This window comes from Salmo trutta, chromosome 8, assembly GCF_901001165.1.
Source record: "Salmo trutta chromosome 8, fSalTru1.1, whole genome shotgun sequence".
Lineage (NCBI taxonomy): Eukaryota > Metazoa > Chordata > Actinopteri > Salmoniformes > Salmonidae > Salmo > Salmo trutta.
In genome coordinates, this window is record NC_042964.1 from 21789387 (window position 1) to 21807065 (window position 17679).

General features: G+C 41.8%; 2 long non-coding RNA genes across 2 annotated transcripts; both read right to left on the reverse strand.

Moving 5' to 3' along the window:
• Positions 1 to 4239: 4239 nt before the first annotated feature.
• On the reverse strand, positions 4240 to 4770 carry LOC115198496 (uncharacterized). The gene is made up of 3 exons (XR_003879235.1): positions 4558 to 4770; positions 4400 to 4462; positions 4240 to 4280 (listed from the first exon to the last, which is right to left on the reverse strand). It is a non-coding gene; the product is annotated as an uncharacterized LOC115198496 (long non-coding RNA).
• Positions 4771 to 5422: 652 nt separating this feature from the next.
• On the reverse strand, positions 5423 to 6328 carry LOC115198502 (uncharacterized). Its single transcript, XR_003879240.1, has 3 exons — positions 6243 to 6328; positions 5572 to 5688; positions 5423 to 5448 (listed from the first exon to the last, which is right to left on the reverse strand). It is a non-coding gene; the product is annotated as an uncharacterized LOC115198502 (long non-coding RNA).
• Between the last annotated feature and the right edge of the window lie 11351 nt (positions 6329 to 17679).

Sequence of the window (17679 nt, forward strand, 5' to 3'; positions counted from 1 at the left end):
ATAATTACACAATAATAAACTGCAATGCAAAGTCCTACCTAATCAATAATAGATTATAATGGATTGGATTTATATAGCACATTTCCAGGTTTCATTTATGCTGTATGTGGCACTTTACATATTTTAACCTTATATCTTTACGTATCTGAGTGTGTGGGTCATTTTTGACTTCATTAAAGTCCCCTCCTCCCCCACATTCAGTAGAACAGGATGAGATGACAGGAAAAGAGAAGTGGAGGTGGGTCTGATAACCTCTCCTCAGCTCACAAGAACAAATACCAATGTGTTTACTGTGTAATTATTCACCAGAAATGCATCATATACTGCATGGGCAACATTATAATTACATATCAGTCTGAAGTAATGTTTTATAAACCCTTACACCAAAAAATGTCAATGAATTAAGAAAAAAATAAAGTTACAGTTCATTGATGTATTAAAGACTTAACTGCAGTTATCCTTTTCTGGCAATGTATCATATTATGTAATAGAAACAGTAATTTGATACAGTCCCATATCGCATTAAGTTTAATGAGTGACAGCCATTAGGCACAAGGTCTTAAGATCTGTTGGGTTCTAGAAGTACTGCAACAGCTGCTGATCCAACCACACCATTGGCACTCACTCAAAACTGCAGAATAAATACATCATGATATGTTCCTGAATATAGGTATTATGTAGGTGTTAGCAAACAGTAAAAAAGAAAAAGATTCTAAATATCCAACCAATCACTGATGACTAGGCATTCTACAGTCAACACACACCATGTAAAGACCAACAATGACGTTAGAGAAAGCTGACGGTTTTCATTACTTTATCATGCAAGCAAGCACATGCAATAGATCCTGTTTGGGGATGATTCTAACCTCTTGTTTTCACATTAGAATTAGGAGACCGTTGAAAAGACCCTAAGCAGCCAACTGACTAAAGTCAGTATGTGGTTATCCATTTAGGCAAGACAGAATGGGTCCTGTTTGGTTCCAAACACAAAGTGAAAAACTCTCCAACTTCTCAGTCAAGTTTAATGGTGTGGCGATGAAGGAAAACTTCACTGTTTCATACATTGGGATGTGAACTAGACCAACACATGACATGCGAACTTGTGGCTCTGAAGGCCATTGGGAATGTTCTCTCCAGGACAAAGTTCCTGGGAAGGGTAGCCAAGTTCCTGGATAGAGAGACTATGAGGACCCTGGCAACATCTCTGATACAGTGCCACTATGACTGTGTTTGTATCTCATGCTTCAGTGACATAACAACAAATCTGAAGGACAAACTTCAAACGGCCCAAAACAAACTAATGAGAATTATACTCAAGCTCAGCCATAGAGACGCACGTTGGTCCTAATCATTTCAGGGAACTGAACTGGCTTCCAGCTGATCTGATGGTGGAGCAGATTAAACTGTTGATAGTTTTTAAAGTGATACATGACCACCCCCCAATTACCTGTCTGGTTATTTTAATTTCATTAGAGACTCTCATAGCCATCACACCAGAGCCAGTGTTGCCAATATGAGACCGCTGATCTATAGGTGTCACGCCTGCTCCCTCTCCCCAGCATTACGCACTCCTGCCACCATCATTACTCAACCTCATCCAGCGATTATTGGACTCAGCTGGACTCAATCATTTATGTCATTACCTCCCCTATATCTGTCTGGTTCCCCGCTCTATTCCCTGCTGCAGCATTGATTGTCATGTCCTTGTTTTCCCGTGTGCTGACGCTGTGCCTGTCTTGTTTCATGTCTGTTAATTAAATGTTCAACTCCCCGTACCTGCTTCTCGACTCCAGCCTCGTCGTTACAATAGGAGCATGGCTGGAAGAAGCTATTTACTTAACACTGGTGCAGTGGAATGGTGTACCAAACCATATTAAAACCATGAATAAGCTAGGGAGTTTTATGATTAACCTTAAGAAACTGTGCAAGAAAGAATAATTGTTTCAATGCTTTTACGGTTTCCTCCCTATTAATGAGACATATTTGAGATATATTGTGTTTTCATGTTACCTTGTGTATTTTTTTTTTTTCAAGAGGACCACAATGGGGATACGTTTTTTAACCTGTTTGTGTCATCCTCGTTGCGGTTTTATTGTGTTTAAAATGTTCAAATAAATAAAAGTAGTTACAAAACTTACCATAGTGGAGGTTAGAGAGTAGGAGAAGTAGTATTCCCTGTTTGGAGAAGCAGGAGAAGGGACCACCAGACATCTCTTTAAGGTGTTGACTGTTTCCTCTGGCTGTATGTCCTTATCTATCACTGTCACTGATAGCTAGCGGTTGACTAACCAAAACACACAGAGAAGAAAGAGGAGAAGGAGCAGAGACTTCCTTTTGATGAGGGCTGCTGTTCTATATACAATTCCTGAATGTTAGCTGAAAAGGAAGTCACATTCTATAGTTGCTCTCTGAAAATAACCCTTCACACTCGTTAGACAATGAGACGTGTGTGGGTTTGGGGTCTGTCACTCTGTTGATCAGTCTGATGGTGGTGGTTTAGGAGCATGTGTTTCCTAGCTGCTGCTGGTTGTGTGGTTAATGGTCATGGTGTTTCACAGATACCGGTAGCTTTGTTACTTTATAAGCAGACCACTCAATGTTGCAGAGAAAGAGAAAGTAGGGAGATTGATAGAGAGACAGAGACAGAGAGAAAGAAGGACAAAGAGCGAGGGGGGAGAGAGTGTGTGGGGGGGGGTTAGAGAGAGAGAGAGTGAGAGCAAAAATGTCATAACAGTGTCTGTGCAGTTTCATCTTGGCTTCATATGCCTGCAGAAGTGTTTGCATGACTTCTTCTGCCTGCTCATAGGTCAGTGTGACTGAGGGACATGAAACACCTGACAACTTTTTCGGAAGGTGGTTTGTCCCAGGTTACTGACAGAGGCCCCCCTTCTACGTTTAAGGTAACATCTTGTGGTGATGTCACTTCCTGTGACTGTTTCTCAGGAGCAGTGACAATGACCTGGCTGGCTGCCGGCTGTCTGTCTGACCACATAGACATAAACACATAGACACAGAAACCCCATAACTGGAACAGTGACCTTCCAGACCATGCAGGGACACTCAAAAAAGCAGTCAGTCATACATCACTAATTTCATTATTCGTCGTGACCTGTCTGTAGGATGAGGAGGCAATATGTGAGAATTGGTAGTCATTCATTCGTAGGTTACTAGATCCTCAGAACTCCTGCAGAGTATATGACATCATAAAACTGAGAAGAACTGTTCTTTTCAGGCACACTCTTCCCCAAAAAGTCATTCTGAAAATCTCAGTGGGGCTTCAGCTGATGGGGTACGACATTTGAACTTTGCTCAAGGGGCATTTACATTTACATTTACGTCATTTAGCAGACACTCTTATCCAGAGCAACTTACACATTTTATGTTATATTCTTCAAGACTCAATGGGTAGATATAATTAAGTCCAAAAATGGATGCAGAAATACCAGATCGCCCTTTAACTCACACATTGTGGAGCCTGAGATCTATACTAGGCTGAAAGATGTTTTGATCAAATTAGGTTGTATGGAAAAGTTGATGACGATGACAATATCCATTTACTGTAAGAAAGCACTCATGCCATCCGGTGGATAAAAAATGGTTTATTAAAGAAGCACAATGCAAAGATATTGTAAAAGTACAGGCCGTTAGAAGAAAACGTGAATAATACTTTTTGGGAAATTCATATACAAATATGTTATTCTATCATCTGAATAAATCAACAATAAAACTCAATAGAAAGCAGATACAATTGCTGTAGCTGCAGATAATATGCATCATCATTGCACCATATAGTAAAAAAAGAGAAGCTTTTACAGTGAAACACTGTAAAACCATGCTTAAATACAATAAAATAAGAACTCCTTAATGTACAAGGTGTTATTGCGTATGTGTTTGTGCATGTGTGTGTTTGCTTGTGTGTGTTGAGCGTACAAAATCCATGTTCCGGGTTCCTTCTGCTCCTCTGATGGTCTTTCCTTCCATCCTTCCATCCCTCCAACCCTCTTTCCCTCCATCCCTCAAGTATCTGCAACATATCACCACACAAAGTTGTTTAGGACATGCAGTCAAAGAGACATACTTTAAATAGATACATTATACTTTGATATCAGAGCATTAGTTCCATATTAGTATCATATTAAGTATTAATAGCATATGGCTATTAGTCTAACCTGGGGCTGTACCTGGCTTCACTTGAGAATAGACTGAATCTGCCTCAGATGGGGTTGCTGTTTCTTTAAAGTCAACCTCAGCATAGGTCACATCAACAGGTCCAGTTGCTGCTGAAAATGTACATTTCCAGTCAACAAATTAAGGAATTAGCTTATTCTGCATCTTTTTTGAAACTCCAAAAACACACATTTAGATTTCACTGACTGCCAACCTGTAGAATGGGTTTCACCTGTGGTCTTCCCTGTCTTGACCTCAGAATAGACTGGATTTTCTTTTGGATCAGCTGTCATTTCTTAGGAGGAGAGAATTTGTACGTTTTTATCAAATTTGATGAGGAAAAAAACACCGGCACAATTTGTATTCGTTTATGTGATAGTTGAGAATTACTTTTCTTTTTCTTGTCCAACTTTTTGAGTTGAATCTGTGCGTACATCACATCACTTGATCCAGCAGTAGCAGCACCAGCATCTGAAATATACAGGTAATACACTAATATCTCTACTTAATGTTAGTATGCTAGTAATATTAAACATATGAAGAACAACAGCAACAACAACTCTATACTGTTTTCATGCTAAATTTAACATACAGGTAGCCTAGTGGTTAGTAACCAAAAGGTTGCTGGGCCAGTAACCAAACGGATGCTGGATCGAAACCTTGAGTAGACAAGGTAAAAATCTGCCGTTCTGCAACTGAGCAAAGCAGTTAACCCACTGTTCCCCAGGCGCCGAAGACATGGATGTCGATTAAGGCAGCCCAACCGCACCTCTCTGAAACGGAGGGGTTAGATTAAATGCGGAAGACACATTTCATTTGAAGGCATTCAGTTGTACAACTGACTAGGTATCCCCCTTTCCCTTTCCCAGTACCATTGTCTGAGGGAGTGATTGTATCATAGATGTTAGCGCCACCTGTTGGTCAAAGAAGAGAGAGAAAGATTAATAGGTTGGTTTTCCTCAGCTTGATAAGGGACATAGAGTACAGTAACATGTATGTAAAGTGAATGGTGAAGAGTCAGTATGTGAAGTTACAGAGAGGGGAGAGTGACAGTGGTCTGGGATGAGAGACTGACCATGCTGCAGATTATTATACCCAACATCAGGAGCCTGGCCCTGGGTAGATCTTTAGTCCTGTTGGGGGTCCAAGTTGGTCCTCTGGGGCTGGTGGGGCCTACAGGGAGAGAGATACTCATGAAACACAGATTATATTTGACTGTATGATAAGCAACGTAGTTGAATGACAGGTGTACTCACCAGAGTATTCTGTTGCAACAGGAACCTGTAATGAGAAATGTATAATATTAAACTGTATCAAGTCGTTAATGTTTTAAACTTTTGTAATTTGACGTCTTTCTCCAAAACATGAACCAAAAAGTTGAATGAGAATTGATAAAAGTCTCACCTTCGGCTTTTTTATATCGACACAGCAGTACCAGGAGAATGGCCAGTAGAACACCAGCAACAACCAGGCCCACAACCACTCCTACTAGGACAAATGTAGAGGGTCCAGGAGTTACACCTGGAGAGAGAACAGCAAATCACTATCAGGTTCTGAGGTAGTTGTAGAAAATAAATAAAGTAGTGGACAAAGTGAACATATATTTGACAACTGACTTGAGATCAGATGACCAGCCTGAGCTTGCAACTCCAAACCTACAGAATGCTTTTTAACACTACAAATGACTGATAACCACAGATATTACCCTCATGCATTGTGTCTCACCTCTTTTTACACTACTGATACTCTCTGTTCATCATATATGCATAGTCACTTTAACCATACCTACATGTACATACTACCTCAATCAGCCTGACTAACCGGTGTCTGTATATAGCCTTGCAACTCATATTTTCAAATGTCTTTTTACTGTTGTTTTATTTCTTTACTTACCTACACACACACATACACACACACACACACACATACCTTTTTTCGCACTATTGGTTAAAGCCTAGAAGTAAGCATTTCACTGTAAGGTCTACTACACCTGTTGAATTCGGCGCACGTGACAAATAAACTTTGATTTGATTTGATATTTTGAAAAGGTCATGTGACCCTGAACGTTTTCTCACCTCTCACTGTCACCCAGCTCTCTGGTGACTCTCCTTCATTAGATTTACACTTATAGAAGCCTTCATCTGACTTGGATACTGCAGGGATGGTCATCTCTCCTGTGGTCTCATTCCTGATGAGTACTCCATATTTGTAGAAACCAACCTTGGGGTCCGGGTTTGTTTCCTGATATCTATTTGAACAGCTCAGAGTCACAGAGTCTCCCTCAGGTACGGGATAGGGAGGGCTCTCCAAGATCAGAGGGCCAACTGTGTAACATAACATATCAATAAAACTGTAAATCTGGAGTGCAGAATTGGACATCATTGTCATACATTGTAATGTAAAAAAGGTTAATGGATGTTGTACAACAGACGTACCATCCACTGTGATGTTGACAGCATTACTGTACTCTCCTGATCCAGACTCACACCAGTACACTCCACTGTCCTTTTTACGTGTGGACCTGATGGTACATGTGTACCCTGCTATTGATCCCCAGTTAGAGCCACACTCTGACTCCACTGCTTTCTCTCTGTATCTCTTCAGCCTCCATCCAGTAGAGTGCCTCTTCTCCTCACAGCTTAGTGAGAGAGACTTTGATGTAAAGTGTTGAGTTCTGTTAGGTCTTATTTTGAGAGACACTGAAGGTTGCGGATCTGAAACAAAGAGTGACATAGTCAAAGGTATACAGTAGTTATATATACACATGATGGTGATTTAAATATGATTAAATGCAGTTTCAATGCAGTTAGTTACCTCCTGACCAGAAAAACTGAGGTTCACTGTAGAATGTGTCATAGACTGGGTCTCCTCTCCTCTCCCATAGACTGGGTCTCCTCTCCTCTCTACATATTCCTTGCGCCATTTGTATTCCCAGTCAGTGACTTCTCCCCTCTGTATGTTACATCTGAGAGTGACAGACTCTCCACTGAATACCTGGGAGGATGTGGGGTATATGGTCATAACAGCCTTTGCCCTTCCTGCACAAAATATAACCAGCATGATACAATTGTTTTTTTGCGACACTCAAAACACAAAATATGTCTTGTCAAAAGAAGCTTTAAAAATTACAAATAAAACATTTGATGAAGCATTAAGAGATGGAGGCTTGATCAAGTGTTCAAATATTTACCATCATCTTCAGAGTGTCCAGAGTAGATGTGTGTACTCAGCACTACAACAAAGAAAGTCACATTGCTCCAATATTAGCTTGAAATAAATAACACCACGCCATATGCATGTTACTGATTACCAAATCGATCCTGTGCTTTATTTTAAAGGTGCAATCTATGATTTCTACACACATTTTTTAACTTTTAAATTAATCTTAGGCATTTATTCTCGAAGAGTATAAATTTTTATTCCCTCAAAACTGTCTTATCCCACCATATACCAAAATATATGGTTATTTTATGACAATTATTATAAACAATGTAGATTAATGAATTTCCTTAGCCCCATCCCTCAGCCATATACAACAAAAAGTGTCAGGGTGGCCATTTTGTGGGAGTTTGAATTACGGACTGCAGCTTTAAATGGCCGCTGACTTCCTATGTTCTGCACACAGAGAGACCAAAAACACCAAAACACCACTCGTTAATCTCTTAACACAGTTTACTATAACTGTAGCGAAGGAACCCTCAACCATTTACAATAATCACAACTTGATACAACAACACATCCAACAAATTTTGCATTTTATATTCATTGTCATTGACAGCACATTTTGCAACCATTGAGTTAGCACCACTCTTTAGTTCCTGAGTGATGAGCTGGTTAAATGCACACCATCACACTAACCAGGTCTGCATGGCATCGGCTATACAAGCTCAGGTTCTCACAGTGATGCAACATCAATGTAGGGTGGTCACTTTCTTTCTTCATATCTACACCATATTTGCTGATATTTCCTTTGAGTGCCATTTACTAATATTTTCCCAATAAGGGCTAAAATAAACAAAGCTAAAGCATGAAACTGTCTTCATTTCGATTAATGTGTTATTCCTTTTTTCTAAATTCTTAGTAAATGAGATAATTAGTGTTCCTAAACAAACACACTAACTCAGTACTTACATAGTAGCAAACAGAGCAAGGGGTGCTCCATTCTGTCCCCACAGACAAGTGATTTTCTCTACAACTACAGTCCTTCTAACAAACCCCTCTACTTCCTAAATGATGACAGTCTGCTTAGATCACACCACTTCACCGTACACAGAAAAGCAGAGAAATATTCTTGAGAAATGTAAAAATAGATCGATACGTAAGTGTAGGACTTCCCTCAAACCTTTGCTCAGTTGTCAGGTGGCAAGCCAAGCCAGCTTATCTCTGTTGGGGCACAATGGAAATGGACATCTCCAGCCACCCCTCACTTCTCTCTCTCTCTCTCACACACACACACCCACCCACACACACACACACACACACACACACACACACACACACACACACACACACACACACACACACACCACACCTCAGATGGTTCTGTTATGAGTAATACATTTAGTTAGCTACTGTCTACATATATATGTTTGTTATTGTGTTGTATTTCAATTTGTCTGTATACAGTATGTGATGTGTATCAGGTCTATTGTTCATGTACTGTATTATGTGTGTGTTGTTTGTGTGAGTGATGGTGTTTGTGTGTGTGTGTGTTGTGTGGCTTGTTTGTGTGTGTGTATATTGTTTGTTTGTCTATTGTTTATTTTAGTCATTATTTGTTTTACTTTTTTCACTTGATTTTCTTTTTGTAAATTATTTGTTTTACTTATTTATTAATATATTTTTATATACATTATATTTATTTTTTTGTGTGTATTTTCTTAAAACCTTGTTGTTGGTTAAGGGCTTGTAAGTAAGCACTTCACTGTTGTATTCGGCGCATGTGACAAATAACTTTAGATTTATTTGCATTATTTATTACCACTGACCAGAGATGGGAGGAGTTTCAAAGCTGTAACTGGGGAACTGGGTTTCCAGGTTAAAGTCTAGAGTTTCATTCAGCTTCACATCATTACATGTTGAATACATTAATCTATTTTCTTTAACTATTTACCTCTAAAAATATCTAAATGGTTTGTTGTAGAGTATGGGACACATATACAACATGTGTGAAGAAACCAAGAGAAAGGTTACAGGGGAAAGCAGTTACAGACTTCACCTTTAGTTGGTATGCTATGGTAAACATCTGGGGTTTCTTATCGCACCCTTCATGGACAGGCTTGTAACTACTCCACAGTCTTGTGGATCACAATATCAAAACTAATCAATCAAATTTATTTGTAAAGCCCTTTTTAAATCAGCAGATGTCACCAAGTGCTACACAGAAACCCAGCCTAAAACACCAAACAGCAAGCAATGCAGATGTAGAAACACGGTGGCTAGGAAAAACTCTAGAGAGGAACCAGGCTCTGAGGTGTGGCCAGACCTCTTCTGGCTGTGCCGGGTGGAGATTATGTAACGGTTGTCGTCTGGAATGGAGGACCAAAACGCAGCAGGAATGTGGATGCTCATCTTGATTTATTTTTAAATAAAGTGAACACCAAAATAACAAACAACGAAGAACTCACGAACAACAAAACAGTCTTGTAAGGCTCACACAGGCAAAACAAGAAACAATCTCCCACAAACACTAACCCAAACAATGACTCATATATAGGACTCTCAATCAGAGGCAATGAGAAAGCACCTGCCTCCAATTGAGAGTCCAACCCCCCATTAACCTACTCATAGAAATACACCAACCCCGAAAGAACATAGAAGTACAAAACATAGAACATAAACCAAAACCAAAACCCGGAAATAATAAATCAAACGCCCTACTAAATAAACCACCACCCCGAACCACCTAAAACAAATACCCTCTGCCACGTCCTGACCAAACTACAATAACAAATGACCTTTATACTGGTCAGGACGTGACAGTACCCCCCCCCCCCCTAAAGGTGCAGACCCCGGATGCACCTCATAAATAATATATATAAAAAAACAACAACAACAACAAAAAATCCCCCTAAACTAAAGGGAGGGAAGGGAGGGTGGCTGCAGTCACCGACGGCACTTGTGCTACACCCCCCCCCCCCCAACCCACCTATACAGGAGGTGGTTCTGGCTCCGGCCTACTGTCCTCCAGAATGCAGACAGACTTGATTAGTTTCGGGCCGTAGGCAGACTCCCCTTGTTCCGGATCGTAGGCAGACCTCTTCCTTTTCACACTGTAGGCAGACTCATTAAATACATAGTTAATCATTTTTAGTTCCGGATCTTCAACTGACTTACTTAGTTCCGGGTTGCTGATAGACTCCTTTGGTTCCGGGTCATAGGCAGACTCACCCGGTTCTGGGTCGCTGATTGACTTCCTTGGTTCCGGGTCATAGACAGACTCACCCGGTTCCGGGTCATAGGCAGACTCACCCGGTTCCGGGTCACAGGCAGACTCACCCGGTTCCGGGTCACAGGCAGACTCACCCGGTTCCGGGTCCCAGGCAGACTCACCCAGTTCCGGGTCCCAGGCAGACCCCTTTGGTTCCGGGTCACAGGCAGATCCCTTTGGTTCCGGGTCGCAGGCAGACCCCCTCGGTTCCGGGTCACAGGCAGACTCGCTCGTTTCCGGGTCGCAGGCAGACTCGCTCGTTTCCGGGTCGCAGGCAGACTCCCTCGGTTCCGGGTCGCAGGCAGACTCCCTTGGTTCTGGATCACAGGCAGTCTCCCTCGGTTCTGGACTAGACACTGTTGCCGGATACTCTGGACTGCACACCGTTGCCGGATACTCTGGACTGCACACCGTTGCCGGATACTCTGGACTGCACACCGTTGCCGGATACTCTGGACTGCACACCATTGCAGGATATTCTGGACTGCACACTGTTGCCGGATACTCTGGACTGCACACTGTTGCCGGATACTCTGGACTGCACACCGTTGCCGGATACTCTGGACTGCACACTGTTGCCGGATACTCTGGACTGCATACTGTTGCCGGATACTCTGGACTGCACACTATTGCCGAACTCTTGAGGCTGGGCTGACGCACTGGAAGCCTGATGCGTGGTACTGGTACTGGATGTGCCAGTCTGGGGACACGCACCTCAGGGCTAGTGCGGGGAGCGGGAACAGGCCGAGTCGGACTGGGTTGACGCACTGGAAGCCTGATGCGTGGTGCTGGTACTGGAGGTATCAGCCTGGGAACACGCACCTCAGGGCTAGTGCGGGGATCGGGAACAGGCCGAGTCGGACTGGGTTGACGCACTGGAAGTCTGGTGCGTGGTGCTGGTACTGGACGTACCAGACTGGGGTTTCGCACATCCGGGTCCGCACGAGAGACAGGAACTGGAAACACCGGGCCATGGAGGCGCACAGGCGGTCTTGATCTCACCTCCTGCACAACCCGTCCTGGCTGGATGGAACTAGTAGTCCTGTACAAGCGGGGTGCTAGCACACGGCGAATTGGGCTGTGCTGGGGCCTGCTGGTTGCCGTGCGTAGAGCGGGCGTAGGGTAGCCTGGTCCTAGGAGGTGCACCGGTGACCAGACACGCTGTGCAGGCATCCTCCTACCAGGCTGGATGCCCACTCTAGCACGGCATCTGCGAGGGGCTGGAATAACTCGCACTGGACTGTGCGTGCGTATGGGCGAGATTGTGCGATTATCCCAATGACACAAGTTGTTCTGCTTCCACGAGCACATCCAATGCTAGCATCAGTAATTGTACATTTATTGTTAGACCAGCTAGCATGGATACTGACAGTTGTGAATCTGATGCAGCCGAAGAGCTACTGCGGTCCTATATAGAGGGGTGTTTTTGTAATGGGTTTTGTGGGAAGTTGTTTTTGCATAGCTGTGTGTATTCTGCATTACTGTTCGTTCCTTCGTTCGTTCCTTCCTTCCTTCCTTCGCTCCTTCCTTCGTTCCTTCCTTCGTTCCTTCCTTCATTCCTTCGTTCGTTCCTTCGTTCGTTCCTTCGTTCGTTCCTTCGTTCGTTCCTTCGTTCGTTCCTTCGTTCGTTCCTTCGTTTTCTTGTTTTGTTTTGTTTTTCAGTGTTCAAATAAAAGTTAAAATGAGCAATCAACCCGCTGCGCCTTGGTCCATTACATACGACGACCGTTACAGCAATGCCTTAATCAAACAATACTGTTTCGCGCCGTATCAGTGACATGGCAAGAGATGTTTTGAAACAATTACAGCTTCGCATACAAGCCAGTGAATTCCATGCGTTACAGCTGGATGAGTCAACAGATGTGGCGGGCCTGGCACAGCTCCTGGTATATGTCCATTACATCTATGGGGGGGTCAATACATTTTTTTAAGTACTGGACAGCTTTGTGACATCAAATGGACTTTGGTGGTCAAGATATGTTGGTATCTGTACTGATGGGGCAAAAGCCATGACAGGGAGACATAGTGGAGTGGTAACGTGAGTGAAAACAGTTGCTCCCGATGCCACTTGCGTACACTGCAGCATCCACCGAGAGGCTCTTGCTGCCAAGGGAATGCCTGACACCTTGAAAGACGTTTTGGACACTACAGTGAAAATTGTTAACTTTGTTAAAGCAAGGCCCCTGAACTCTTGTGTATTTTCTGCATTTTGCAATGATATGGGTAGTGACCATGTAACGCTTTTGCAACATAGAGAAGTGCGCTGGTTATTAAGGGGCAAAGTATTGACACATTTCTTTAAATTGAGAGACGCGCTTAAAGTTTTTATTACTGATCGTAATTTTCACTTGTCTGACCGCTTGCATGATGAAGAGTTTCTCAAACGACTAGCGTATCTGGGTGAGGTTTTTTCTTGCCTGAATCTAGAATTACAGGCTCTCAGCAATTACATTCTATGAGCCGAAGTTGGAGCTCTTCTCTGTCTGCATTAACAAGGACAGCACACAGGTCTTTCCACCGTTGTATGATTTTTTTGTGTGCAAATGAACTCAAGCTTATGGACAATGTCAAATGTGATATAGCAAAGCACCTGAGTGAGTTGGGTGTACAATTATGCAGGTACTTTCCCTAAACGGATGACACACACAGTTGGATTCGTTAGCCCTTTCATGCCCTCCCTCCCTCCCTTTCATGTCCACTTACCGATATCTGAACAAGAGAGACTCATCGAAATTCCAACAAGCGGTACTGTGAAAATTGTATTTAATCAGAAGCCCCTGCCAGATTTCTGGATTTGGCTGCGCTCAGAGTATCCTCCCTTGCCAAATCAAGCTGTTAAGACACTGATGCCATTTGCAACCACGCACCTATGTGAGAGTGGATTCTCGGCCCTCACTAGCAAGAAAACTAAATACAGGCACAGACTGTGTGTGGGAAATGATTTAATGCAACCCAACATTGCAGAGTTATCCTTTCAAGCACAGCCTTCTCATTAACCTGTGATGAGTTATTCACAATTTTTGATGAACAAATAAGGTTTTATATGTTTATATGGTTAAAGAAAGAGCAAAATCATTGATTATTATTATATTATTATTTGTGTCCCGGTCCTTTTAGAGCTCTTTGTCACTTCCTACGAGCTGGGTTGTGAGAAAAATGCACACTCATTCTTATGTTTAATAAATGTATCGTACAGTGTGTGTGTGTGTGTGGCAGGCTTACAAAAAACAAAAAACAAAATTTCAGAATGCGCTAACCCTAGTGCTAGAGGGGGTACGTGACTATACAAGGTTTGATAACCACTGGTGTAGACCAATTAGGGTTTCCAATCTCTCCAAAAGAATGTGGTGATCGATGATGTCAAAAGCAGCACTAAGGTCTTGGAGCACAAGGACAGATGCAGAGCCTTGTTCTGACACCATTCAAATGTTATTTAGCACCTTCACGAGTGCAGTCTCAGTAGTATGATGGGGTCTAAAATCAGACTGAAGCATTTCGTGTACATTATTTGTCTTCAAGAAGGCAGCGAGTTGCTGCGCAACAGATTTCTCTAAAATGTATGAGTGGAATGGGAGACTCGATATAGGCCGATAGTTTTAAAAGAAATTCTGGGTCAAGGTTTGGCTTTTTCAAAAGAGGCTTTATTACTGCCACTTTTAGTGAGTTTGGAACACATCCGATGGATAGGGCGCCATTTATAATGTTCAACATAGGAGGGCCAAACACGGGAAGTAGCTCTTTCAGTAGTTTAGTTGGAATAGGGTCCATTATGCATCTTGAGGGCTTAGAGGCCATTACTATTTTCATAAATGTGTCAAGAGATAGGATTAAAAAACTTGATTGTCTCCATTGATCCTAGGTCCTGGCAGTTATGTGCAGACTTAGGACAACTGAGATACGGAGAAATACGCAGATTCAAAGAGGAGTCCGTAATTTGCTTTCTGATGATCTTCATCTTTTCATCTAAGAAGTTAATGAATTCATCACTGCTGAAGCGAAAACTATCCTTTCTTGTTGAATGCTGATTTTTAGTTAGCTTTGCGATAGTATTGAAAATACATTTTGGATTGTTGATTTTGTTTTTAGGGGTGCGACTGCATCTAGGGTATTACGGAAGGTTAAATTTAGATCCTCAGTTAGGGGGTTAACCGATTTTTGTATTCCAACTTCCTTCGGTAGGTGGAGGGAGTCTGGAAGGGCATTTCGGAATCTTGTGGTTGTCAGAGAATTTATAGCACGGCTTTTGATGATCCTTGGTTGCGGTCTGAGCAGATTACTTGTTGCGATTGCAAATGTAAAAACAGTACCTATAAAAAGTGATTGAGTATGTTCCATAGAGTTCAGTAACAAAACTTAACCAGCGATTGAGTTTTGAGACTCTGCTGTAGAGCTCAGCACTCCCCCCAACTGGGAGGGGCCATTGGTCACATAGCAACAACATAACCCCTCAGTCTACTGTGTCTGCCCTCTTATTCCTTCCTCTCTCTATGTCATCATATTAGTACAGACATGAAGCACTTCTGTATGGGTTCATATCAGTAGAAATCAAATCTAAATGTGGTTTACAGAAGACTGACAGCAATATGGTGCATAGAGATTTTGTTAGAAAGTGTTGCTTTACACATGTCACGCCCTGACCATAGAGAGCCCTCGGGGTTCTCTATGGTGTAATAGTTCAGAGCGTGACTAGGGGGGTTTTCTAGTTATTATAGTTCTATGTTGGTGTGTGAGAATGGTTCCCAATTGGAGGCAGTTGAATATCGTTGCCTCTAATTGGGGATCATACTTAGTGTGTCCCTTTTCCCACCAGCGTTGTGGGATATTGTTTATAGTTAGTGCCTATGTGCACTACGTATTGGCACGTTCGTTAAATCTTTGTTGTTGTTTTGTAAGTTTCACTTTAATAAATATGTGGAACTCAACTCACGTTGCGCCTTGGTCCCATTATTTATTCAATGAACGTGACAACATAGTAACAAGTGTATAGGAATGTTCAAGATGTAAATGCATTGTTTCAACTCAGTAATACAGACCGTAAAAGGAATATGTCCTTAAATGAAATTATATTTTAAAGATATACAATGATGTGGGGAATCATCAGTTTTTACTTGACATATGAGAATTAATACAACATACAACACGCCCCCCATATACAGTACCAGTCAAAGGTTTGGACACATCTACTCATTCCAGGGTTTTAATTTTACTATTTTCTACATAGAATAATAGTGAAGACATCTGAACTATGAAATAACTCATATGGAATCACCTAGTAACCAAAAAAAGTGTTAAACAAATCAAAATATATTTTATATTTTAGATGCTTCAAAGTAGCCACCCTTTGCCTTGATGACAGCTTTACACACTCTTGGCATTCTCTCAACAAGCTCCATGAGGATTGCTTTTCCAACAGTCTTGAAGGAGTTCCAACACATGCAGAGCACTTGTTGGCTGCTTTTCCTTCACTCTGCGGTCCAACTCATCCCAAATCATCTCTACTGGGTTGAGGTCAGGTGATTGTGGAAGCAAGGTCATCTGACACAGCACTTCATCACTCTCCTTCTTGGTAAAATAGTCCTTACACATCCTGAAGGAGTGTTTTGGCTCATTGTCCCGTTAAGTGCAAACCATATGGGATGGCGTATCGCTGCAGAATGCTGTGGTCGCCGTGCTGGTCAAGTGTGCCTTGAATTCTAAATAAATCACTGACAGCGTCAACAGCAAATCACCCCCACACCTCGTCCTCCATGCTTCACGGGGGGAACCACACATGCGGAGATCATCCGTTCACCTATTCCGCGTCTCACAAAAGACACGGCGGTTGGAACCAAAAATCTCAAGTTTAGACATTTCAGACCAAAGGACTGATTTCCACCGGTCTAATGTCCATTGCTCTTGTTTCTTGGCCCAAGCAAGTCTCTTCTTCTTATCGGTGTCCTTTCGTAGTGGTTTCTTTGTAGAAATTCGACCATGAAGGCCTGATACACTCTGATTCCTCTGAACAGTTGATGTTGAGATGTGTCTGTAAATTGAACTCTGTGAACCATTTATTTGCAGCAGAGGTAACTCTGTGTCTTCATTTCCTTTGGCGGTCCTCACGAGAGCCAGTTTCGTCATTGCGCTTGATGGCTTTTGCAACTGCATTTGAAGAAACGTTTACATTTCTTGAAATGTTCTGGATTGACTGACCTTCATGTCTTAAAGTATTGATGGACTGTCGTTTCTCTTTGCTTATTTGAGCTGTTCTTGCCATAATATGGACTTGGTCTTTTACCAAATAGGGCTATTTTCTGTATACCACCCCTACCTTATCACAACACAACAGATTGGCTCAAACACATTAAGAAGGAAAGTAATTCTACAAAATAACTTTTAACAATGCTCACCTGTTACTTGAAATGCATTCTAAGTGACTACTTCATGAAGCTGGTTGAGAGAATGCCAAGAGTGTGCAATGCTTTCATCTCAAATATAAAATATATTTAGATTTGTTTAAAACTTTTGTGGTTACTACATAATTCCATATGCGTTATTTCATAGTTTGGACGTCTTAACTATTATTCTACAACGTAGATAATAGCAAAAAATAAAGAAAAACCCTTGAATGAGTAGGTGTGTCCTAACTTTTGACTGGTACTGTATATAAAACACAGCAATGTCAATTGTTTTACTGAAATGGGCCTTTTAACAATAACAGATGATACACTCTTGTTTAATTGACAAACTGAAATCAAAGAGAGGTAATGTGTAATATTTTGTATCCTCGTCTTGAGCAGATTTGGCTGTTGAACACATGCCTTTAGAAATATATAATGGACGGAGAGTAGCGTTAGACTTAAACTGATTCAACTGCTCGTCCAACTGCACAGCCCTAACATGTAATGCCTCAGAAGTAATGAAAGTTTGTTTGCCTTTTCGAGGGCTGAAGATTTCTTTAGAAGAAATGTATCAGAAAAAGTTGGCCCTGGGCACTTTGTCTATTTACATTTGAAACGAACCATTTGAGTCAATTTTACTTGATGACAAGGATATAAGAGAATGACATAAAGAAGGAGAATATCAAGCTGGATAAGTTGATTGTA